Here is a 27,576-nt window from a genome sequence, read left to right as displayed (position 1 = left end):
ACCAGTGGTCCCAAAAAGCATGGGTGAAGCCCACACATGACACCTGCCTCAAAATGGAGAGAACACTGCAGGGGCATCAGGTCGGAAAAAAAACAGGCACCTCAGGGGGAAGGGGAGGGGGGCACCTCAGCCGGATGATGGTACAATGCCACTGCTCCTCGAGGGGGCTCTATGCCCATTGCTTGGTCCTGATGAGTGTAAAGCCATAGTCTCTCAAGTCTCTCAAGTGGGTGGTTTGCACACTGCTTGGTCCTGGGGAGTGCAAAGCCACAGTCTCTCAAGTGGGTGATTTGCCCACTGCTTGGTCCTGGGGAGTGCAAAGCCACAGTCTCTCAAGTCTCTCAAGTGGGTTCACTGCCCACTGCTTCGTCCTGGGGAGTGCAAAGCCACAGTCTCTCAAGTCTCTCAAGGGGGTGGATTGCCCACAGGTTGGTCCTGGGGAGTGCAAAGCCACAGTCTCTCAAGTCGGTGACATGTTCCACTGGTTCTGGAGGTGGCTTTGTGCCCAGAGTGCTTCATCCTGCCAAGGATAGGGTGAGTGGATGTTTTTCTCTCACTGGTTCTGGAGGGGGCTTTGTGCCCAGAGTGCTTCATCCTGCCAAGGACTGTGTTAGTGGATGTTTTTCTCCACTGGTTCTGGAGGGGGCTTTGTGTCCAGAGTGCTTCATTCTGCAAAGGACTATGTTAGTAGATGTTTTGCTCCACTGATTCTGGATGGGGCTTTGTGCCCAGAGTGCTTCATCCTGCCAAGGATAGGGTGAGTGGATGTTTTTCTCCACTGGTTCTGGAAGGGGCTTTTTGCCCAGAGTGCTTCATCCTGCCAAGGATAGGGTGAGTGGATGTTTTTCTCCACTGGTTCTAGAGGGGGCTTTGTGCCCAGTGATGCTGCACTTCGGGTGTGGCATGTTGACTTTGTCTCACCTGGGTGTCACAGCTATACGATGTACCTGGAACAGGTAGCATGATACTCCATGGAGGCAGACCCACACTCCATCCTGCGGCGACTTAGGTTGCCAATTGCTGGTTCGTGTCAGTGCTGGAGGTGGTTTCTCAAGTGGCGTGTCCAGGGTCCAGGACGTCACGTGCAGACTCTGAGGGCTGCACACTGGGGATGGGGCTGACGTCCGACAGAGTGGCTTCGGCTGTGAATGTGTCGGTGCTGATGGTGGTGCAGGCGGCGGTGGCTGCAGCGGAGATGCTGTCAGTGCTGGGTAGGTGGTGAGACTGTCCCCTGCTTGAAGCTAGTCCATTTTTGAGCTTTGCAGGTGGTGGAATAGGGTGGTCCTTCTTTAACTGTCAGTGGCACACTGGCAGGTCTGTTGGGTGCCCCCTTTGACCGTACTGGAGTAGCAGGGACCACAGCGGATGTAGATTTGGTGGCTAAGGTGCTGGGCTGGGATCCAGACATCCTGGCCCTAGGAGAAGGAGGGGGGGGGGCGCGGTGTAGGGAAGAGCTCCAGGTTAGCTAGGTACATTTTTTTGGACACACTGGGATGGGAAGATGGAGGTGGTTTTGGAGTGGAGGGAGAGGTAGTGGTTGTAGGAGGTGTAAGTTTTCTGAGTTTGGGTGAAGGTGCATGGGTTGGAGGCTGTTGTGAGGTGGATGGCTGTTGAGTGGGTATGTGTCTGCGTTTGTGTACTTTGGGAGGAAGGCTCACAGACACACTGGGAAAGGACACAGGGGACGTGTGAATGGTAGTGGGGGTGGTGATTGCACATGAGCGGTGTGTAGTGATGGGTGTGCTGGTGATGGAGGTAGTGTCTGAGGATGTAGTGCATGCAGGTGTGAGTAGAGATGAGACTGGGAGGGAGGTGGAGGACGTGGAGAAGGGGGACACAGTGGAGGCAGTGGATGTTGGTGTGTCTGCATTGGTATGGTGCTTGTGCGAGTGCTGTGGGATGTGTGGTGCTTATGTTTGCCTGAGCCACTTTTGTGTGTTGATGTGTGTGCATGCTGGTCTGATGGTGTGCTTGGGATAGGCTGAGGTAGAGGGGATTGGGTCTGGTAGTGGAAGTTGGAGGGGGGAGACTGGATACAGGGACAATGGCTGCCATCAGTGCTGAGGCCAGAGCCTGAAATGCTCTCTGTGGGGCCGCCACGCCAGAATGAATGCCCTCCCGGCATGCATTTGTTTTCTGCAAATGCCTCTTGACATCCTGAATGGCATTCAAAATGGTTGACTGCTCAACAGTGAGGGATCTCAAGAGGTCAATAGCCTCCTCACTGAGGGCAGCAGGGCTGCCTGGGGCAGGGCCTGAGGTGCCTGGGGTGAAGGAGATGCCCACCCTCCTGGGTGAGCGGGTACGGGAAACATGCTGAGGGGCTGCTGGGAGGGCGGTGCTGGTAGGGAGGTGGGGGCTGTACCTGTTGTTGCGGTGGGCACAGAGGTGCCCACCACTGCAAGGGAGCTCCCATCAGAGGAGGAGTCGCTGTCGCTGGTGTCCCCTCCTGTCCCCTGTTTCACCCTCCATGGATTCACCCTCCAGGGCCATGTGGGATGCAGCTCCCTCCGTCTCCGGTGCCTCTGCTCCTCCACCAGATGATGTTAATGCACACAAGGACAGGGTGACAAAACAAGAAGGGTGGGAAAGACAGATGAGAAACATGATCAATGCCAGCAACACCACTACCATTGGCGGACACAACACACAGGGAGCAGCCTTATGCACTAGGCCATGCACTAGAAGTTAGTAGTAAAATCATCTGCCCCTGGGGGATTATGCCCAACACCATTTGCTGCACACCTGGGCCTCCGCCGTCTTCTTACTCCAGCGAGGCGCAGGTCCTCCCATCTCTTGCGGCAGTGGGTGCTCCGTCTATGATGGACCCCCAGGGTCCGCACTTCCTTGGTGCTGGCACGCCAAATACCCTTCTTCTGGTGGGCGCTGACCTAGAGGAAAGGTACAGGATGAAAGGAAATTAATCTACCGTCCGGACCATCATACTCATTGCCCGCCAGTTCCCACCCTTGCCCTGATGCACATACACTCACCATCCTCACATGCATGACTCAGCCCCCCCACGTGTATCTTCCATCCACGGCACTCCATACATTCATGGCCCACGCATCATGCTCACAGTGTACTTACCTGTTTGTCTGGAGGACCGTAGAGTAGCGTGTACCGGGGGGAGGACCCCAACCACCAGTCTCTCTAACTCCTCCGTGGTGAAGGCAGGGGCCCTTTCTCGAGACACATGAGTCATTGTCGCTTCCAGACTGAGGTCACAGCAGCACTTGTAGTGTAGGTCCTCTGCTGTTGAAGGTCAGGTATCAAGTAAGTGAACAGATAGAAAATGGCGGTCACGTTCGCGGCAGTGCGTACCGTCACCGCAGGAGTACATCGTCATTGGCTCCTGGAACCCATAGGGCCCAATGATAACCAATGCTAAATTGCACGGCGATCTTCGACCGCCTACCATGACACTGCACAACGCCAGCGCAGTTACCTCATTTCCCCTTGTCCCTCCTTACAGGTCAGGCAGCTGCCATTTCAGGGGGGCACATGGCATGGCACCTAACTGCTTCACAGCACATTTTGGCAGAAATACGGACAAAGTACGTCACACACAGATTTACTCACATTACAGCAAAAACACTTGTGCAACCTATGTGGTACATGACCCTCTGCTCACCATTCTCCTCCATAGGGCAAATCCGCTGGGGCGGATGATGAGATGGCGTCATCCGGTGTACAGACCCCTGGTGGACCTGTCAACAATGGAAGACAGACACATCATTATCACCTACAGACTTGATCGTTCCACAATCCAAGAACAGTGTGACCTGATGTCAGCTATCCGCCATCCCACAGGAATACCCCGTCTAGTGCAGGTCCTGTCAGTGCTCCATTTCCAGGCAAGTGGCTCCTTTCAAACTACAGTGGCCATGGCATCAGGGATGTCTCAGCCAATGTTTTCTAACGTGTTGACCAGAGTGTTGTCAGCCCTGCTGAAACACATGCGCAGCTACATCGTATTCCCCCAGGTGGAGGATTTGCCCACAGTGAAAGCTGACTTCTATGCCCTGGGACATATCCCCAACATAATTGGTGCCATTGATGGTACACATGTGGCATTTGTCCCCCCGCAGAAATGAACAAGTGTACAGAAATCGAAAAAGCTACCATTCTATGTGCAGATGGTGTATTTGGCAGACCAGTACATCTCTCATGTGAATGCCAAGTATCCTGGCTCTGTGCATGACGCTTACATTTTGAGGAACAGCAGCATCCCTTATGTGATGGGCCAACTCCAGAGGCACCGGGTGTGGCTAATAGGTGAGCCCAAGGTCCCCACACAGTATTAATAGGTGTCTGGATATAGGGTAGTCACTAAGGGTTATTGTGTGTCTAACAGATGTCCCTCGCACTTTTGCAGTTGACTCTGGTTACCCCAACCTCTCATGCTACTGACCCCAGTAAGGAATGCCAGGACAAGGGCAGAGGAACGCTACAATGAGGCACATGGGCGAACTAGGCGTATTATTGAGCGGACTTTCGGCCTCCTGAAGGCCAGATTCCGGTGCCTCCATCTAAGCGGTGGCTCCCTATACTACTCACTGAAGAAGGTGTGCCAGATAATCGTGGCATGCTGCATGTTGCATGTTGCACAACCTGTCTTTGCGACGCCATGTGCCTTTTCTGCAGGAGGATGGGCCTGATGATGGTATTGTAGCAGCTGTGGAGCCTGTGGACAGTGAGGAAAAGGAGGCAGAAGAAGAAGATATTGACAACTGAAACAACATCATCCTGCAGTACTTCCAGTGAGACACAGGTAAGAGACTGGCACTGCTCATCTTATATCTGACTACTGTAGGACATTGTATAAGTCAGCCTCTTAACCTCTGTGTATGGACACTGACAGTTAACTTTGGCTTTCCATTTCACAGATCTGGGTACCTCATTCTGCCTTCTGCTATATTTACTGCTGCCCAACAACTGTCGTACATTGGTATGTGCAAATGAACATCTACATTGATATTTGTGGACGAAGCTGTAATTATACATTTGTCAAAGTACAGACTGACTCAAGATTGGTTTGTGATTCAAGGGTGTTTATTTATGGGCTAATGTGTATGGGGTATTTGGAAGGGGCTGGGGTGATGGTGGAGGAAGGTCCATAGTAGAGTCCAGTCTCTCGGTATCACAGGTGCATTGTCCAATGGGGCATAGGAAGTGGGGCAATGTCAATTAAAGGTGGACAGGGTGACAGAGTGGGACAGACAGGTGAAAATCAGGAGAGTCTTATTTCCTGGCGGGGTTCTTGGCAATGTTCTCTGTCTTCTGCCTGGATCGCAGGGACCGTTTGCGGGGTGGTTCTCCTTCTGCAGGGGGTAGGGTGCTGTTGGTCATGTGGCAGGACCTCCTGTCCACTAGCGGCAGTGGATGGTGAAGGCTGTTCATCATTCGGGCTCGTGTCAGGGGCGGTGGCATGTCACTGTCTCCCTCATGGTGTCTGCCAGAACCCCTGCAATGGTGACCAGGGTGGTGTTAATGGACTTCTAGTTCTCCCTGATCCCCAGGTACTGTCCCTCCTGCAAACGCTGGGTCTCCTGAAACTTGGCCCTCCTGGGAATGGTGGTATGCTCCCATGATGTGATAGTGCCTCGTGGAGGGTCGGTTCCCTGGGCCTGTCCTCCACCTGTCACACAGCAGCCCTCACAGCTTCCCTGTTATCGTGTGCCTCTGCCCCCTGAACCGTGTGCCCACTGCCACTGACCCCAGGTCCCTGATTGTCTTGGGTTAGTGGGGTTTCCTGGGGTCCCTGTAGTGGTGGACACACTGCTGATTGATGTGTCCTGGGGACAGTGGCATGGGCCCGCTGGGTGGGTGCTGTGGTGGTGTTTCCGGAGGGGGGGTTTCTGTGGTGGGTTGGGACTGTGGCAGCGGAACCGACTGTCCAGAGGTCCCTGATGGGCTGGGCTGGTCATCTTGATCCAGGCATGCAGAGCTGCTGTAGTCACTGTGGGCCTCTTCTGTGGGGGGACTGGATATGGCTGGCACCTCCTGTCCCTTGGACATGCTTTGGTGATGGGTGTCCATGCAGGTCTGTGATGGGTGTCCATGCATAGGTGTTGCATGTAGGGCTTGGTATTGGGATGGGTGGGTTGTGATAGTGGGGTATATGTGAGGTGGTGGAATGGTGAGTATGAGGGTAGGGGTAGGTGTTTGTGGTGGCATGCAGGTAGGGCGGGGGATATAGTATTAAAGATTTGCCTTACGAGAGTCCAGTCCTCCTGCTACTCCTGTGGCGCCTTCAGGATGCATTATTGCCAAGACCTGCTCCTCCCCTGTTGTTAGTTGTGGGGGAGGAGGTGGGGGTCCACCACCAGTCCTCTGTATGGCTACCTGGTGTCTGGATACCACGGAACGCACTTTCCCCCATAGGTTGTTCCACCTCTTCCTGATGTCATCCTGTGTTCTTGGATGCTGTCCAACTGCGTTGACCCTGTCGACAATTCTCCGCCACAGCTCCATCTTCCTAGCAATGGACATCTGCTGCACCTGTGATCCAAATAGCTGTGGCTCTACCCGGATGATTTCCTCCATCATGACCCTGAGCTCTTCCTCAGAAATCCTGGGGTGTCTTTGAGGTGCCATGATGTGGTGTGAGTGATGTGTGAGGTGATGTGTGGGGTGATGTTTTGGGGTGTGTGGTGTTTTGTGCATGGATGATGTATGAGTGATGGTGTTGTGTGCCTCTGGATGCTGGTGTGTTCTTTGCTTTTCTGTCTCTCAGCTTCTTCCAAAAATGTCATTGCAAGGAGTTGTGGGTAATGTGGGTTTGTGTTTTATATTGGATTGGGTGTGTGGGTGTGGTGTGTGTATGTGTATCAGGTGTGTGTATTTTGAATAGGTCCAATGTGGTTGGGTTTTGTACGTGTGTGTGTATTTTGAGCGCGGCGGTGTGTACCGCCAATGGTTTACCGCGGTTGAATGACCACCGCGTTTATTCGTGGGTCGTGATAGAGTGGGCATATTCCTGTTGGTATAGCGGTGTGGGTTTTGGTACTGCCAATTTATCACTGACCGTTGGTTTGGCGGACTTGTGTGGGTGTCTGGAGGATTTCTAAGTGTGGGTCATAATACCCGTAGTGGATTTCTGTCGCGGACACGGTATGTTGGCGGCTGTCAGCAGGGCGGTCAGCGGACTTTACCGCCAGGGTTGTAATGAGGGCCATAATGTGGGTATGCCTATCAAGTTCAAGGACTATTATATTTCATCAGTTTTTATTGATAAAGCAAATGTTTATTGCTTCCATTGTTTGTCTCCTTTTTGTTTGTCTAAAAGAAAGAAAGGAGGAAGGTGTTGCAGTGTGTTTTTTATCTGATTAAATAATGTTATTAGTGAGCATTGGTGTATTGTGCTCATGAGCTTCCATATGACATCTTGTGTCATCTGTGAAACAGTGGCTCACTATCTAGTAGTTGTTTTCTTTTAAATGCTGCCTCAAGGATGGTTTATGTTTGAAATGTTAGGAGTTTACTTCATGTGGCCATGTTTTCTGTTAGAGCAGATTTTGCCTGGATTTGGAGACTATGGTTGCACGGGTTGCAGGCTCATTTTACTTTGGATGTTAATAAAATGCCTTACACTGTAAACCTTTCATCTGTGAATTTGTACCCAACTACTACAGAGGCAAATGATCATCACAATATTCCCCTTACTGATTTTGACAGTTTGGTTGTGTATCTCAGCCATAAATGAGAAATCATACAGACCTTTTCCAGCTGGCATGCAGCTCTGTGTGAAATATAATATCAAATACAATATTCTGATATATGGTAAGGCACATTCTGCTCCATCGTTTTTAGCTTGTCTGTGCAATTACATGCTGGGACAAACCATGTGAGAATTAATTTGGCCCAACCATTCAATGGATGTTCTGTTGGAGGAGCTGGACCAGGGAGCAGTGCAATTTTCAGCTCCTCAGGCAAAATAGAACCGTTCCAATGGTGCAGGCACCTTATATGTCTTTAAGGTAAATTGGCAATAATTTTACCTAACCACTAGGTGACTCCAGGAGGGCTTGGTTAGACCATATATCCTTTGAAGGAGAACTTGTGCATCACAAAATACAACAATTATAAAGCATAGAACATTAATGAACTTTGTGTGTGTGGTCGTAGCCATACAATGAGAATAAGCTAAGGCAGTAATGCCCCTCTCAGGCAGTGACTCAGCTCTGACCTCTCTTAAAGTCAAAGAAGATGTCCAGACATAGGGCCTCATTACGAGATTGGAGGTCTTAAAACCAACAAGCTGGCAGAGAAGACCGCAAAATTATGACCATGGTGGTATTCACAACAGAATACAGTCAAAGCACCATCTGCACTGCCACTGCGGTCTGGCTACCATGGACAGCGGTAGCCACCCGCAGGCCAGCGGAGACTATGGTTCTGCCAGACAGATTACAATGTTGCACACCATAAAAGTTTCCACTGCAGTCACACCACCACAGAAACTCAGGTGGAAATGAACTGCATAAAAGGAGACATCCACCTTCAGTAAGCCATATTCATCCAGAGCTACCTGGGAACCAGAACTAGACATCATACCGCTGCTCATTGCTTGCCCAAAGACTTCGGACTCTTCAATGACAATGACGACAGCAACCGTAAGTACACACACTCACCTGTTTTTGTTGAATATTGTCAATTTATGTACACTTACACAACATCCAATCGGGAAGAGGGTGCAAGGGTGACACTCACATGTAACTGTACACTTATACATACACTCACGGACAGCCACACACAAATACACTCGCACATGCACACTACCCAAGCTTCAGCCACCCCCCCCCACATACACACGTCACAAACACACACAGGTATGCAAGGAAACACTGCTCAGGCCCACTCTCACACAGTACCACATAACACCACATCACAAATACAACACAACTGTATCATCCCAAATGTATTGGCAAGGACCCACAGTGGATACTACCCAGGAACACATCATACATGCAACACAACGTACAACCAAAAGAGAATGAACACACATAATTGCACAACCATACTTCTTACCGATCAATATCGTATCTAACATATCACTCACAAAACACACACACGCATACAGTCAATACACACAAAGCCACACAACACACCAACAAACATGTCAACACAAACACCCCTCAATATATCACAACATAATGTGTCGAACACACACATGATCATCACACAACACACACCCTTGCACTATCAGACAAAAGCACTGCACACAACCTCACATACTGGCTAAACAACACAGGTAGCACACACACCACACACACACACAAATATGGACACACAACTAATGTCAGCCAGGAACAAGTCCATACTAGGGAAAGAAATGCATGACAAAGATTTAACAACCAAACCAACAACAGGTTGGTTGAAATAAATTAAAAGTTAGTAGATATGTGCAAGTCAAAGCCCATAGGATAGTCCAGATAAAAAGTCGGTGTGCACACAGTGCATAGATGTGTGCCCCGAACTTGACTCCTGACTGCCATATAACCTCCACAGGTAGGTGTGAGAAAGTAGCTTTTCTAGCATGGTTACCCCCACTTTTGGCCTGTTTGTGAGAGTGTGTCAGCGTGTTTTTACTGTGTCACTGGGATCCTGCTAGCCAGGACCCCATTGCTCATAGTTTGTGGCCTAATGTGAATGCCTGTGTAGTGCCCAACTGTGTCACTGGGGCTCTGCTAACCAGAACCTCAGTGCTTATGCTCTCTCTGCTTTTAAATTTGTCACTGTAGGCCAGTGACTTCATTTACCAATTTCAGTTGGCATACTGGACTCCCCTTATAAGTCCCTACCTAGTATATGGTACCTAGGTACCCAGGGCATTGGGGTTTCAGGAGATCCATATGGGCTGCAGCATTTATTTTGCTACCCATAGGGAGCTCAGACAAACCCTTACACATGACTGCCATTGTAGCCTGTGTGAAATAGTGCACACACTATTTCGCAGCCATTTTCACTGCACTTAAGTAACTTATAAGTCACCTATATGTCTAACCTTCACTTGCTGAAGGTTAGGTGCAAAGTTACTAAGTGTGAGGGCACCCTTGCACTACCAAAGGTGCCCCACATAGTTCAGAGCCATTTCCCCGGACTTTGTGAGTGCGGGGACGCCATTACATGCGTGCACTACATATAGGTCAATACCGATATGTAGCTTTACAATGGTAACTCCAAATATGGCCATGTAGCATTTCTAAGATCACAGAATTCCCCCCTATTCAAAATTTGGTATTGGGGAGCCAATTCCATGTATCCTCGGGGCTCCACCATGGACCCCCAGTACTGCCAAACCAGCTCTCTGAGGCTTGCACTGCAGTTACAACTTCTGCCACCTCACAGACAGGGTTCTGCCCTCTTGGGGTCTGGGAAGCCCAGTCCCAGGAAGGCAGAACAAAGCATTTCCTCTGAGAGCAGGGTGTTACACCCTCTCCCTTTGGAAATAGGTGCTACAGGCTGGGGAGGGGCAGCCTCCCCTAGCCTCTGGAAATGCTTTGAAGGACACAGATGGTGCCCTCCTTGCATAAACCAGTCTACACCAGTTCAGGGACCCCTTCTCCCCTGCTCTGGTGGGAAGCTGGACAAAGAAAAGGGGAGTGACCACTCCCCTGTCCATCACCACCCCAGTGATTGTGCCCAGAGCTCCTCCAGTGTGTCCCAGACTTCAGCCATCTTGCTGTGCAAGGAGTGGGGCTCTCTGGAGGGCTCTGAGTGCCAGCAGATGACGTCAGAGACCCTTCCTGAAAGGTCCATACCTGATAAGGCAGAAAATCCCCCTATCAGGGCTATTTATGGTCTCTCCTGTGGGTTCTCTTCCGATTCTGCTTGCATGTTTCCTCAGGAATCCTCTGCAACAAATTCAGACTCTTCTGAACTCGGATCAACTGCAGCCTGCTCCAAGAAATGCTGTAACTGCAACAAAGTGTCTACAAGAGACACTTTTCTTCAGCAATCTCACCTCCAAGTCAGCAACTGCAACAGTTTCCATGGTGTGCACAATCTGGGGACTCCGTGTCTTCATCCTGCACCAGAAGGACCAAAAGAAATCTCCTATAGAGTGACGGAGTCACCCCCCTGCTCCAAGCAGGCACCTTCCAAGATGATGACCGGTACCCTGGGACTCCTCTCACAACAATGACCCTGCTCCTAAGAACACAGAGGGTGGACATCATCAACAAAGACAGTCCTGAGGTCCTGCTGACGCAATTTGGAGGAGGTGAGACCTTGCCTTCCCCAAGAACGACGGTACCCCTGTGTACTGTGTCTTCTTCACCTCCTGAGGCCTCGGTGCACTCTTTGCAAAATTCCTTCATGCAAAGCCTGGTCCATGCCCCAGGAATCCACCCTGCAATGCTCAACTCACTGAGTTGTTCTTCGGTGGTGTGGGATCTTTTTTTGTTGTGCTGCATCAACTGCATTTTGCCTCTCCTTTGAACCCGGATCCTGTGGCTTCTGAGGGTGCTGGCTGGCATCCTGAGGGCTCTCTAAAGTGCTGAGAGCTCCCTCTTCCTCCTCACACAGAGTTGACACCACCAAGTCCCTCCTGGGTCCATCCAGCACCATTTTGACAAAAGGCTTGTTGGTGCCTTCCAACACAAAATCTCATCTGCAACAATCTTCACAATGTGGAACATCGTTTGCATCATGCAGGAACCCGCTGGCATCTTCCTAGGATGCATTTATGCAGTCTTTGAGTAACCAGGGAATCTTTGTTTTTACCCTCTTGAGGGTAGGCACGGGCTCCTGTGCTTCCTGGAACTTCCTTCGACTTCTGGACTTGGTCCCCTTTCTTTGTAGGTCTTCAGGTCCAATAATCCAGCAGTTGTTCTTTGCATACTTGGTTGGCTGCAGCAAAATCCCAAAAATGATGGTGTAGTGTGTCCTAAGGAAACTTGCAGTACTTTACTCCTGCTTTTCTGGCCTCTGGGGTGGGGTTATTTCTTGGGGGTCCTGTAGCCAGCAGCTTCCCCACACAGCTGTGCCCTGTCTCCTTTGCCTGCCGATGCTGATGCAGAGAAACACAGAGAGAGGTAGGGTAATCACATTCTTTTCTTACACTTTCATCACTCTATGCACAACACTAACATCACATATATGTGTAATACACCCCCAGTTAGGAACTGCTTTGAGCAAACATCAGGTCACAACAATATACTTTCCACAACCCTATATGACAACAATTTCACCCCCCACTTAAGCCACCTATCTGACAACAATGTCACTATCCCATCAGTTTACCTACAGGACAAACAATTCCTGCACAAGATGAATTGACAAGATGAAAATGGTTCCATATACACAGCATCACTGTCAAACATCAAATCAGCAATGGGAATGAGTTTTAACATTGATTTCCACATTACAAATACTCCATATCTACACATGCTCAGTGTATTACTAGATATCATGTTCCATGAAAGTTAACTCATCAAATGCCCATAACAAGACAGCATGTTGCTTAGAAATCACATACATCACATGTCACTGTGTTAACCTTATCATGGAAAATAGCTCAGATGCCCCTACCCCCTTTGTCATATCTAAATTTGGAGTAGAGTAGACTCCAAACCCATTTCAGCAACACATGCATCTATTTTCTTGTTCAAAGGTTAATACAGACTTTGTTGACCTACTCATCTTGGTCATTCTCACCTCGAAAAATAAGTCATGTAAACTAATAGGGGCCTACTGAGCACACACAATTTAACCAGCGACAACCACAGGGAGCATACCAACACCTTAAATACAATGGACATCTGTCATGTGCATGAAGGCCACATGCATCCACTTACATTTCAGCTTATCATGATGAGTGCCAACATCAAAATACCATTATCTAAGTACCAACATCAATATCCACACTTCAAACATTAGTAACCCTACATCTTTAGTGTAAAGTTATACTGACGTTAACCACTTCTTAGCTAGTCAAGATTGAAACATACACCTAGAACCAAACCAATTGACTGACAACATATACCATTCCACCAGCATGTGATTGTAAACTACAACACCTGAAACAGAATTAAGCCAGTGCAAGTTTAGTTTTTCCATACCAAAATCCTTCATGATACAAAAGGTGAGTATGCCAAAGTTGAATTACAAATCTGAAAACTGGCATAAATTACCAATGTACACATGATGTTGGCTAAAAACAGTGCATATTGTACCTATAAAGAAGATGTCCTGCCCTTTGCAGCATGCTCGCAAAACATTGACTAAGGGAATAGTGGGGTAGCCACTTACCTTCACAATGACATGTACATGGTACAGATAGTCTGAACTCCCATGTCAATGAAATGTCTTGTACTAGGAATCCAGTAATACCACCATGCTTTTCAGCATGTAGGATGTCCAACCTGATTAAACATCACAGGTACTAATGTACAGTCCACACTTAACAATGGGGACATCTCCTCACACCTTTGAGTAAGTGCAGCAAGTGTGCCATGTGAAATCTCAGACAGAGATCCCACCTTCACATGAACTTCACATTTACTTCACTACTCAGGAATATTTGGACTGTTTCTCACCTGTCAGACACTATATTGCACATACAGCTAGATCCAGGGACAGAGGCCAAAGACCTGCACAACTTACCAAAAGGATATTTTGGAGTGTGTATGAGTAGGTGGAAAGGATGAACCAGCAGCGTATTTGTAGAGCAGTATAGTTTTACACATATGGCACAGTCACATGTGCATTTCCACATGCTTTTATACAATATGGTTAACATAGGTGAGTATTATGTCCCTATACACAATAGAATGTCCACACCTGTGTATCAATGTTAGAAACGGTATACCTAGGTGTTCCTAGGAGACCCTTTACCTTTAGCACTTACCCCATTGTCACAGCTTAAATGCTTATACATCATACACTGAACTGGCAGAGGGATGCACATGTGTCTAGTTAGTACCTACCCCCTTGTGGCGACTGTGCTACCCTCAAACACCCATCCAACTCAGGTGAGGCCCCCACCAAAATGTAGGCCATTAGGGGGGTCAAGGTCCAAAGGGCACCCCTCCATCCTGGGGAGGACATCCCTAGTGAGCCTCTGCGGTCTTCCAGGCCCAACGTCTCTAGTCCTCCCTCATCTTCCTATAGTGGGTGCTCCATTGGCTGTGGACCCCTAGGGTCCACCCTTGCTTGATGATGGGATGCCAGATTCCGTATTTCGATAGGTGTTGACCTGAAATGGACTACTCAGACAACAGAAGAAAGTTATATACATGCACCATACCAACACAAGTGGTGAAAAAACGTCAGTCATAGCAAGTAAACAAACATACTCTTCCTCACAGTTCAAGCTCCTTATGAAATTACCATCTGCAGCCAGGCCATGTGTGAAGTGAAGTCAGCCATACAACATGCATGATCAGCACCTTGTATTGACTAGAAACAAATGACCAGGCCACAAAATTGACACAACATGGTATGGCTCTTCTAGTATTTCTCACACCATTATAGATGTACATGTTGCAATATATTTGTGGATTAAAGAAGATAGATCACATACTATCAACTATATATCAGTATACTGTATATCTGTCAATGGGCATGTACACATGTCCATACACCCACACATGACAACTCAGTCCTTCAGTCCTGTACATTTCATGTACACCATCAACCACTCCAACTTTCACACATTGGTATACCATTGGACTCACCTGCTCCTCTGGTGCACTATATAGCTGTTAATATAGAGGTATGACCAAATCCACAAGCCTGTCCAGCTCTTCTGGAGTGAAAGCTGGGGCCCTATCACCCGCAGGACGGGCATGATTGCTCCTAAAGGCAGCACACAGCAGCTGAGCTCATGGAGGTCTTGCTGCCAGCAGTGTCAGGAGTCAAAAGAGGAATACTGCATAAGATGGCGGTCACGTCTGCCACATACAGGACCGTCACCACTGGCAGACATTGCCACTGGCCAAACTCAGCCAAAGGCAGCAATATGTTCCATTGGCAATGTCCACCGTGGTTGTAACCACCCACTGCCATGACTACATCTGCCGGTGGAGTAAAGTCACTTCCTCATGTCCAGTACAGTAGGTCAGGCAGCTGCATTTTGAGGTAAATATATGTATGGAAAAGTAATATAAGGTGCATCATTTACTTTTAATTTGTCTCTAAGAACACATTTTAAGTGCTGCCTTCAGGTTTTCTAGTCTCAATGTGCATGTGAGTTGTAAAGGCTGTGTAAAAATGGTATGGGTGGTTATGGACATGAAAATCTATTGTCAACATCCTACAATTCTACAAAAATGAGCTACAGGTTCAACAAATGTCTCACATAAAAACTATGTAGATCTGTCAATTACAGCCAGTCACATATATCTGCATGTAAAGTACATCTGAGGGTTTAGGGTATTTGAATCAAGGAAACAGTCATTTCATGCATAGCTATGTGCTGTATATCACATTTCATATGTTTCATCTGACATCATATCGAGATATGTGTGACCTGTGTGTGGATATAGTCATGATGTACAGATTGAATCATTCACCTAGAATCTGTCTTTATCCCACATAGCTACCCTGGTATGGGAAGAGAAAGAGAACCTCCAGTGTACTGCCCACTGGTACACCTGCACACCATGGAGGAGAGACACATAATACAAATCTATTGCTTGAATAGGTACACAATCATGGATCTCTTTCATCAGTTGGAGCCAGATCTGATACCTGCCATTCACAATCCCAATAGCATACCTCCCATTGTTCAAGTCATGTCAGTGCTACACTTCCTAGCCGTTGGGTCTCTTCAGAATACAGTTGTCCTAAATGCAGGGATATTTCAGCCCATGTTCAGTCTGGTTTTGAGGGCTGTATTGTCTGCATTGTTGAAACACCTGGACAGCTACATCAGATTTCCCCAACGTGAGGTTTTGGCCTAGGTGAAGGCAGAGTATTACGCTTTGGGACACATTCAACATGTGGTTGGAGCAATAGATGGCACCCATGTAGCCTTGGTTTGCCCCAGTGCCAATGTACAGGTATATAAGAACAGGAAAAACTATCACTCCACCACATCCAAGTGGTCTGTTTGGCTGACCAGTACATTTCACAAGTATGTGCAAAGTATTTTAGACCAGTCCTTGATTCCTTCATCATGCAGAACAGCAATATCCCACTGCTGATGACACAACTGTACACAGCGAGGTCCGGGCTGATTGGTAAGTTCTAAAGGGCATGTGTGTCTGTAAAGTTTTACTCCTGCCATCACAAATATGCATGTCCAAGATATATGTTTTTTTTGTACCTAGTCCTTACAGGTGACTCTGGCTATCCAAACAGTCCTTCGTTGTTGACACCAGTGAGGTACCCAACCACGCTAGGGGATGCCCGTTTCAATGAGGCCCACAGGAGAACACGGCGTGTTGTGGAATGGACTTTTGGGCTCCTTAAGGCAAGATTTTGTAGCCTGGACAAATCTGGAGGAACCCTCCTCTACTCACCCAACAAGGTACGCCAAATTATTGTTGCCTGCTGCATGCTCCACAACTATGCCCTGAGATGTCAAATACCATTCATACCAGATGAGGGTGAGCCAGCAGATCCTGTGAGTGGAAATGTGGTATTGCCAACTGAGAATGAACATGATGAAGATGAAGCTGGAAACATCATTGCAGATCTCATCAATCAGTACTTCAACTTGACTAAAGGTATGTGATGGATTATTACAAATGAGATTCCATGGCATATTGCATAATTTATGTCTGGCATGTCATCTACTATTTACCACCATCTGTGAGGTCCTAGGTTGCTCCAATGCCAATGACTCAGATGTGCATGGAGATTGTTACTTGGTAATGTGTCCAGAACTGTTACAGTGTCATGAAGTGTAAATGCACAAGCAAAATCACACTTGTACTAATGATTTGTCATAGTGATGTATGTGCAGAAATCTGTCCTATCCCTTATCTTTGTCAATCAAAGATTAGCTGTGTTTCTGTTTGGCTTATCCTCATTTGGAAATCTCAGACAATGTCACAAGCAGATGGGATTTGAAGGCAGAAAAGAGAGGTGGACATGGATGTTTAGCATGAGGTTGTGGAGTGTTACTTATATGGCTAGACTGTCAGGACAGTGGTATGGCAGTGTCTTTTCCTACCAAAAAGAACTGTATGATACTGGAGGTGGAAAAATTGTGCCATGTGTGTGTCCACTTGTGTCTGACACGTCATAATGTGGAATCCAGAGCCCTCTACCATCACAATGGTTTATGTTGTATGTGACCTACCTTATACGTTGCTGTCAGTGTGTTACTACTTTGTAGACCAATGTGCATGTATCTAAGGACTGACATAGGTAAGGGGCAAGCCTACAGCTACCTGTCCATGGTAAGTGAAAGGTTCTAGGACTGGGGACCTCAGAACTGATTTCTGTTTGTATCATGGGGTATGGTTATTGGGAAGCAAAGGTATGTATATGTGATAAGGCTTTACCTGATGATGCATAGAACCAATATGTTTGCCTCCTGGGTTGTAGAAAGATTAACATGTCCCTAACTTTAATACACCGTGGGTTAGTAGTGTATGACACCTGGGCTGACATTCTGAAGTCGCCAGCAGTGCACCTCTATCTGGTGATTGAAAATCTACAAATAAATATTTGGAGATGTACAACATAGCTGAATTTTGTCATGTCTTTGTAACAATCCAAATGTAAAATGTATCCTGGTTATACAGCACACACGTGATTACCCTAATAAAGGTTGTACATTAGAGAGGGACATTTTGGTACAAGCGTTGCCATACATGACAGTTGTCTATGGTTGACACATCACACTTACACAGGACCAGTATTTAAGTGGTATTTATTGGAGCCTGCAGAGCTATATGAGTGATGTTAAGGTTAAGTCATGGTGGATGAAATCATCTGAGTAGCTGCTACACCATTTAGAGACACAAATCCAATGTCCTTGAAAACATTGGAAAATATAGTTAGGTTTCAGAACAGTCAACAGGGTGTATTTGTTGCACAAAAGGGAAACCAATCAGGAGTGGTTCACTTTCTTGTAGTGGGTTCAGTCTTGTTATCTACTCCTCCAGGATGTCTGGGAGGACATCCACGTTTTCAGTGAGGTTCTTCAGCTATACAGGGTGGGTTGTCTGAGGCATGTCTTTCCCCTGGCAGGGCCTCCATTCTACTAACAGCCTACCATGTTGAAGGGCCTGATGAATTATTACTAGTGGAAGAGCCCGATGTTGGGTGCCAGACCTATTCAGGGTAGTGTTAATGTCCCTCAGCACCCCAGCAATGGATGTCAGAGTGGCATTTAGATCTACCACTGCTGCATGGCTTCCTGGTAGCTGTCCCTCTGCAGCTGTTGGATTTTCCCCATCATGATGAGTACCTGGCCCATCATGCCTTGGGAATTTTTGTAGGCTCCCAAGACGTGTGAGATGGTCTTCTAGTCAGTAGTGTCACTTTGTGCCCCATCCTCTGGGCCACACCATCCCTCCCACTCACTCTACTCCTACATGCCTGTGCCAAAGCCACAGTATGCCCAGTCGCACTGGTGGTAGGAACATCATTGTCAGGGGTGACAAGACGTGAGTCAGGTGCTTATACTGGGGTGCACACCTTAGAGGAGACTGTCCTTGGGACACACGTGAGGGCAAATGGTTGCATATGATATAGATGCAACAGGGCTGGGAGGGGTCAATGTGGGCATGGTGAGGGTGACAGTTGTAGACTGACCAGGTGTCACTGATGGGCCAGCTTCATCGTCAGTGTCCAAACATCTAGGGTGTTGTCCTCATTGGGGCCTTCAACCAGAGGGGATGTGGCTGTCTCTGGTGTCCTCTCCATGGTGACAATGCCAAGGTTCCCTGCGGGAAAAGTGGAACACACAGTTGGTGTAAGTGATGCAACAAGTGATGTTTAAGTTTGAGTACTAGTGATGTTGTGGGATATGCACACACTGCCTTTACATGATATTCTGAAATGATAATGACAGCTGCTACCAATTCTTAGTCAGAACAAAGGGAGACTCAGAATTTTCATTTCCATACACCATGCTCCAAGCTATTGACAATGTTGGTAGTTAGATGATTGCTGATACCTCTTATGTTGTCTGACTAATGACATGAGTGATTACATGCTCTCCCTAGTTAAGTGTATGACATTAAAGAGCCAACTAAAAGCTAAGCAATGCACAATGATGTCAGAGTTGGGACACAGTATAGGAGTTAGCGTTTGACATTGGCCTCTAGCTGGATGTACTGCAAGTACATCCAGGTTGGCATCTAGTTTTCCACACCAGGTAAGTAAATGTCAATCTTAGAAATCTTTTTCTAAGGGCAGTTTGATAGGGCACTCACTTGTAGCTGTGTTTTACTTGTAATAGTAGTGGAAGTGGGCCATTGTATTGCTGGTATTGCTATAAACCAATTCAAAGTGGAACAATCATGATGGGTTTCATTGCTTGTTAGTTTCACATGCAAGATATCTCAAATTTAGTGCAGTGCTCTGGTTTTCTTTATGGTAGAATAGTGCCTTCTGGGAGTTTTGGTGCTCTCAGTTCCTAGAACTTCACATGCCATTCCAAGGACTGTGGACCCCGTGAGTTTGGCAGACGTGGCATGCCAGAGAAAGGTGTTTGGACATTTGGACAGAGGGATGGTGGGTGCTTTGGTAATTGCGGTGGGGACAGGTGGTGAGGAAGCATGCAAGACAACACATTTTGGTGACATGAATGTTGTTGTGACTTTTCAGACTCCAGTCCCCCAGGTATTCCACTCAGGTCCTCAGGATGAGGGATGTCCAAGACCTTCTCCTCCCAATATGAGAAAGTACAGAGATGGAGTGGCGGTCCACCACCAGTCTTGAATACCTGCAAATGGTGCCTGGATGCCATGGTCATCCACCTCTTCCTGATGTCCTCCCTGGTCCGTGGATAGCTGCCTACAGAATTGACCTATTGACTTTTGTTTGCCACAACTCCACTTTCCTGGCCATTGATGGATGCTGGACTTGAGCTCCAAAAAGGTGTAGATCTACCCAGACAATTTCATCCACCATGATCCTCAACTCATCATCAGTGAAACACAGGATTTTTGTGGGGGCATGGTAGTAGTGGTAAAGATGGTGAGGTAGTGTAATGTGAGTGGGTGATGGTTGTTGTATATTGTGTGTTGTTCAATGTAAGACCTGACGGCCTTAGGGTGGTCACCCTCAACTTTTTGCCTGCCTCGCTCCACTTTTTGACACTGTTTTTGCTGGGTTTTAGGACTCTGCGCACTTTACCACTGCTAACCAGTGCTAAAGTGCATACGCTCTCTCCCTTAAAACATGGTGACGCGGCTCATATCCAATTGGCGTATTTAATTTACTTAAAATTCCCTAGTAAAAGTACACTACATGTGCCCTGGGCCTATAGATTAACTGCTACTAGTGGGATTGCAGCACTGATTGTGCCACCCACATACGTAGCCTCCTAACCATGTCTCAGGCCTGCCATTGCAAAGCCTGTGTGTGCAGTTTCACTGCCACTTGGACTTGGCATTTAAAAGTACTTGCCAAGCCTTAAACTCCCCTTTTTCTACATATAAGTCATCCCTAAGTTAGGCCATCGGTAACCCATAGGGCGGGGTATTATTTAGGAAAAAAGGCAGGACATGTACTTGCGTAGTTTATATGTCCTGGTAGTGTAAAACTCCTAAAATCATTTTACACTGCTGTGAGGCCTGCTCCTTTCATAGGCTTATATTAGGGTTATCCTCATGTACTGTTTGGGTGGTAGATTCTGATCTGAAAGGAGTAACCAGGTCATATTTAGTATGGCCAGAATGGTAATACAAAATCATGCTGACTGGTGAAGTTCGATTTAATATTACTATTTAAGAAATGCCACTTTTAGAAAGTGAGCATTTCTCTACACGTAAATCCTTCTGTGCCTTACAATCCACGCCTGGCTGGGTTAGTTGACAGCTCCTTGTGCATTTCACTCAGACAACCCCAAACAAAGGATGCTCAGTCACACCTGCACACATCTGCATACTGAGTGGGTCTTCCTAGGCTGGGAGGGTGGAGGGTATGACACTTACATGTCAAAGGACAGTGGCATGCTCTCACACAATGGACTGCCAAACCCCCTACTCGGACTCTGGCAGACAGGATGGAACTGAAGGGGGACCTTGTGCACTTCTAAGCCACTCTTTGAAGTCTCCCCCACTTGGGTTGAGCTTGTCTCCTGTTTTTTGAAGTCTCTGGGCCAAAAACACTACATTTCTGCAAATAGCTCATTGTGCAGCAAAAATTGATGCACAGCCTGCCAGAATCGATGCACAGCCTGCACCGTGGTGAGAAAATCACTGCATGCCGAACCGGAAGCACGCAGCCCGGCTCCCCGAGTGTAGATTGATGCAGCACCAGCATTACTGCTGGAACGTCGATGCACGGCCCATTGGTCGATGCATTGCCGAGCCCGAACGACCAGCCCTTCTTCCTGAAAAGAGGAATCAACACAGCGCCTGCTCTGTGACAGAAATTTCCCCGCATCGCCCACGGAATCGACGCAGCCCCTGTGACTTTATTCCACATGACCAGGATTTTGCTGCATCATTCCCGGGGCGACCAAATACCCCGCAACCTGAAGAGGATCCAAGTCCACGTGCCAGAAATCAATGCAAGGCCAGTGTTGCGTGGAAAATATTGGTGCATCGTCTGTGTGCGCCCGGAGAAACCGACGCACAACTTTTAGTTTTCCATGCATCTCCTCCTCTGCGGTCCCTTGCGGATAATTTAGATGCAAACCAGGTACTTTGTGCTTGTAAGAGACACATTGCTTTTAAGAACTTAAGACTATTTTTATCATTTTCTAAAGTGATATTTCAACTTGTACTTATCAAATCTTGATCCTTTTGACCTGCATTTAATCAGATAATATTCTATATTTTTCTAAACCTGTTTGGTATATTTTTGTAGTGTTTATAGTGTGTTATTGCATGATTTATTGCACAAATACTTTACACATTGCCTTCTAAGTTAAACCTGACTGCTCAGTGCCAAGCTACCAGAGGGAGGGCACAGGATAATTTGGATTGTGTGTGACTTACCCTGAGAGAGGGGATCCTTGCTTGGACAGGGGGTAACCTCACTGCCAACCAAAGACCCCTTTTCTAACATTTATGTTGGGCAGGTGTGGGATGTGTACGTGGTGAAATGGGTGTGGATGCTTAATCTTACTTTTTGTTTCTCTTTGGCTGTGTGTGGTGATTTTGTTGGAAAGGATTGCGGGCTGTATTGAGGTGTGTTAATTAGTGCAGTGTGTAGGTGTGTCAGGTGTGTGGATGTGTGTCAGTTGTGGGGAATTCAAACTATCTGATGTGATGTGCTGTCCTATGTGATGCAGTTTAGACCTTTGCGGGTCGCACAGCCAATGATTTTCCACCATGGAAGAAATGCTGTTGTGATTTGTGGATCGAGATCTTATGGCAGGACTTTTATCGGGTTGGCAGTGCTGGTGGTGGGACCACCTCTTTTCTGTCCTCTAGTGTCCTAGTGGTTTCAGAATTTTGGCGGACTTCACAGTGAGACTCTTAATATGGCACTCGGATTACGGCCAACATGGCGGTCTTTTGGCAGGTGCCACTGTAGCGGTCTTCCCAAAAGACTGCGAAACTCGTAATGACCCCATTAGTCTGGTCACATGAGAGGAATATTTGTGTGTAATGAGGATGCCATGAACCACTTTTCTGAAACAGATTAATGATGTGGTGATGGCTGAGAACGGATGTTCAAAGTCTGTGAAGTATAGATAGATGTTGTGCCAGCCACAAATTCACAGTGCCTCACATGTCATAGATAGGAATCATGCATTACTTTAGAGAAAATACTAACACCGATGTAGGAAATTTAGACTCTATCATGTATATCTAGTACAGTTGTAAAGATGCATTCCTCTTCAAAACCTAATCACACAACTAATGCACTAACAAGAATAATACAATTATAATGATCATTTATGTAGCCCACATTATGCATGCAGTGTCTCCTCTTGGTGCATGTTAGTAAGAGGCTGGACCACTGGCATGATTCAGTTCTGTGGCTCTAGCATATTCTGCAGAGATGCAGATCATTTGCAGACGTCATCTGGTCACCTTTTAGTTGCTGACTCTTATGGTCATGTGTCAAACTGGTACTAATAAGGAGAAATCTTTGCTCAGACCACTTTAATATGTGTTAAATGACACACACTGGCTCAACATCCTGTGATTCTGGGTGTTAGACCTGACAGCCTTAGGGTGGTCACCCCTATATTTTTGCCAGCCTCCCTCCACTTTTTGGACACTGTTTTTGCTGGTTTTTAGACCCTGCGCACTTTACCACTGCTAACCAGTGCTAAAGTGCATATGCTCTCTCCCTTTAAACATGGTAACATTTGATCATACCCAATTGGACTATTTAATTTACTTATAAGTCCCTAGTAGTGTGCACTATATGTTCCCAGGGCCTGTAGATTAAATGCTACTAGTGGGCCTGCAACACTGGTTGTGTCACCCACTTAAGTAGCCCCTTAAACTTGTCTCAGGCCTGCCATTGCAAGGCCTGTGTGTGCAGTTTGACTGCAAAATTAGACTTGGCATTTAAAAGTACTTGCCAAGCCTAACACCCCTCCCCCTTTTTCTACATATAAGACATCCCTAAGGTATGCCCAAGGTAACCCATAGGGCAGGGTGCTGTGTAGGCAAAAGGCAGGACATGTACCTATGTAGTTTACATGTCTTGATAATGTAAAACTCCCAAATTCATTTTTACACTGCTGTGAGGCCTGCTCCCTTCATAGGCTAACACTGGGGCTGTCCTCATATATTGTTTGAGTGGTAGCTGCTGATCTGAAAGGAGTAGGAAGGTCATATTTAGTATGGCCAGAATGGTGATATATAATTCTGCTGACTGGTGAAGTTGGATTTAATGTTATTATTTTAGAAATGTCACCTTTAGAAAGTGAGCATTTCTCTGCACTTAAATCTTTCTGTGCCATACAATACACATCTGGCTGAGTTTAGTTGACAGTGCCTTGTGCATTCACTCAGACACACCCCAAACACAGGATACTCAGCCTCACTTGCATACATCTGCATTTTCAATGGGTCTCCCTGGGCTGGGAGGGTCGAGGGCCTGCTCTCACACAAAGGACTGCCACACCCACTACTGGGACCCTGGCAGACAGGATTGAACTGAAAGGGGACCTTATGCACACTTAAGCCACTCTTTGAAGTCTCCCCCACTTCAAAGGCACATTTGGGTATATAAACAGGGCCTCTGCCCCTTCCAACTCAGACACTTCCTGAAGAAGAAACTTGTAACCAGAACCTGCATCATGCCAAGAAGAACTGCCTGGCTGCCCAAAGGACTCGCCTGACTGCTTTCTGTGAAGGACTGTTGCCTTGCTGCTGCCGTGCTGCCTTGCTGCTCCCTGGCTGTGGTGAAGAAGTGATCTCCAAGGGCTTGGATAGAGCTTGCCTCCTGTTCCCTGAAGTCTCAGGACCAAAAAGACTTCTCTCTTGCGACTGGACTCCTTGTGTGGTGAAAATTTGACGCACAGGTTGATAAAACCGATGCACAGCCTGCCCTGCGGTGAAAAATCCAGTGCACGCCGAACTTGAATGACGTAGCGTGACTTTACAAGAAGAAGATAGATGCGGTGTCTGCGTTGCGACCAGAACTTCGACGCACGGACCACTGGATCGACGCACAGCCAACCTGGGATGACGCAGCTTGACTTCCAAAGGGGAAATCGACGCAGCGCCTGCCGTGAGGAAGAAACTTTCCCGCAACTCCCACCGGAATGACGCAGCACTTGTGACTTCGCTCCACAAGCCCAGGATTCCATGCACAGAAACCCTGGGCATCCGAAAACCCCGCAACCCGAAGAGCATCCACGACCGAGTGCCGGAAATCGACGCACAGACATCCCGGAGTGGAAACTAAACGACGCATCACCGAGTGCGGCCTCAGACATCGCGGCACACAACCGCTTTGTTTCCACGCTTCTCCTCCTCTGCGGTCCATTGTGGAGATTTTACACGCAAACCAAGTACTTTGTGCTTAAAAGAGACTTTGTTTGCTTTAAAAGACTTAAGACACTTTATATCACTTTTCAGTGACATCTCTACATTTACTTAGTGCATCTTTAATTGTTTTGACCTGCAAATATCCAGATAAATATTATATATTTTTCTAAACACTGTGTGGTGCATTTTTGTTGTGCTATATTGTGTTATTGAGTGATTTATTTCACAAATGCTTTACATATTGACTTCTAAGTTAAGCCTGACTACTCAGTGCCAAGCTGCTAGAGGGTGGGCACAGGATAGTTTGGATTGTGTGTGACTTACCCTGACTAGAGTGAGGGTCTTTGTTTGGACAGGGGGTAACCTGACTGACAAACCAAAGACCCCATTTCTAACACTGGGCAAATCACTCAATCTTCATTTGCTACCAAAAAATGAATGCAGTCTTGTGTATTGTAACCGGTACTCATGTAAAGCGCTGCAATAACTTTGTATCAAATTTGTGTTAAATTAACTCTATTTGAAGAGACCCAATTTACATCCAAAGCCTAGATGATTTTTGCTATCAAGCTTGAGGCTGTTAAAGGGCTTAGGTCTGGAATCATGACTCCTTTCCCACCATTTTGAAGATAACACCTTTTGCCATCTTCTTGCTTAGAACAAACCTATGTGCTTGGTTGGTGACTCTCAGGAGGTCACGAAGAGCATGTGCTATTGCCTAGTGTTACGCTCTACTCAAATCAGTTGAATAATGCACCCACTGCAGAGATCTTGACAGAATGAGAATGTCACAGATTGCAATCTTGACATAGCTTTCTCACCTCTTCATCTCTGCAAGGTCAATGCAAGTGAATGATAGCGATTTTGTTAAGAAAGGCACCTGCTGTACAGCGCTATCAAATGGAAGAGCCTGTATTACCAAGCGTTATATAAAAAAATGAGTTGTTCTCAGACTGCCCCAACACGTACCAGATAAAGAACATTAGGGGAGAGGATGTGGCATAAGGGCCAGAGCTGCCAACTTCAGAGCTGGGAAGCATGGCTCGAGTCTTTGAGATGGCTCAACACCCTGTGATTCTGTGCAAATTACTTCGTCTTCACTTGCAACCAGAAATGAATGTGTTCTTGTATAATGTAACTGGTGCATATGCAAAGCACTGTAATACCTTTGTACCAAGTTCACACTAGATGAACTCTACTTGAAAAGGCCCAATTTACATCCAAAGGCTAGATGTTTTCTGCTATCAAGCTTGAGGCAGTGAAATGCATGGGTCTGGAGTCACAACTCCTTTTCTACCATTTTAGAGACAATACCTTTAGCCATCTTCTTGCCTAGAACTGGCCTAGTGTTAAGTTCTACTCACGTCAGTTGGTTAATGTTAATGCACCCACTGCAGAGGTCTTCACAGAACGAGAATGTCATATATTACAATCCTGACATAGCTTTTTCACCTCTTCATCTCTGCAAGGTTGATGCAAATGAATTATACAGATTTTGTAAAGAACGGCACCTGCATTGCAGCACTATGAAATGGCTGAAAATGTGTTACCAAGTGCTATGTAAAAAAACGAGTTAATCCCAGACTGCCCCAACATTCACCAGACAAAGACCCTTAGGGGAGAGGATGTGGTGTAAGGGCTAGAGTTGCCCACTTTGGAGCTAAGGAACACGGCTCGAGTCTCTGTGCCAGCTCAACAGCCTGTGATTCTGACAAATCACTTAGGGCCTCATTACAACCCTGGCGGTCAAAGACCACCAGGGTTGTTTTGGCGATTGTACTGCCAACAGGCTGGTGGTACAATCTGCCTTCTTATGACCGCAGCGGTCATCCCGCGGTCGCACCGCCGGGACCGGCGGTTTCCCGCCATGGTTGTCCCAGCAGTTTTAATCCACCAGGGCAGCGCTGTTTGCAGTGCTGCTGAGGGGATTACGACTCCCCTTCCCGCCAGCCTGTCCGTGGCGGTAGAGACCGCCATGGAAAGGCTGGCGCGAAGCGGAGTCGCAGGGCCCCTGGGGGCCCCTGCACTGCCCATGCACTTGGCATGGGCAGTGCAGGGGCCCCCCAGGCACAGCCCAGCCCTGCTTTTCACTGAAAAGTGCGGCGGGTGCAGCTGCACCCATTGCACAACCGCAACACCGCCTGCTCCATTAGGAGCTGGCTCCAATGTTATGGCCGATATCCCACCTGGGCCGGTGGGAATGTCGTAATGCGCTCGGCGCTCCAACCTTGGCGGTTGTAATGAGGCCCTTAATCTCCCCATGCTACCAAAAATAAACGTGTTCTTCTGTAATGTAAACAGTGCTCATGTAAAGGGCTGTAATACATTTGTATTGAGTTTGCACTATATAAAACTGCAAAAATATAGCTCCAATACCTTTGTATCAAGTTCATGCTACATAAAACTGCAGACATCGCAAAGAAACAGCAAGATGCCAAAAAACTATGAATATGAAGAAACAACATACTGCCGTGAGCGAGGCCAAAGTAAAAAATAGTGTGCCACACCAAGGTACATGGGTGATCGTGGAATAATC

The sequence above is a fragment of the Pleurodeles waltl genome, chromosome 2_2 (genome assembly GCF_031143425.1).
Source record: "Pleurodeles waltl isolate 20211129_DDA chromosome 2_2, aPleWal1.hap1.20221129, whole genome shotgun sequence".
NCBI lineage: Eukaryota > Metazoa > Chordata > Amphibia > Caudata > Salamandridae > Pleurodeles > Pleurodeles waltl.
Note: the sequence above shows the minus strand (reverse complement) of the source record.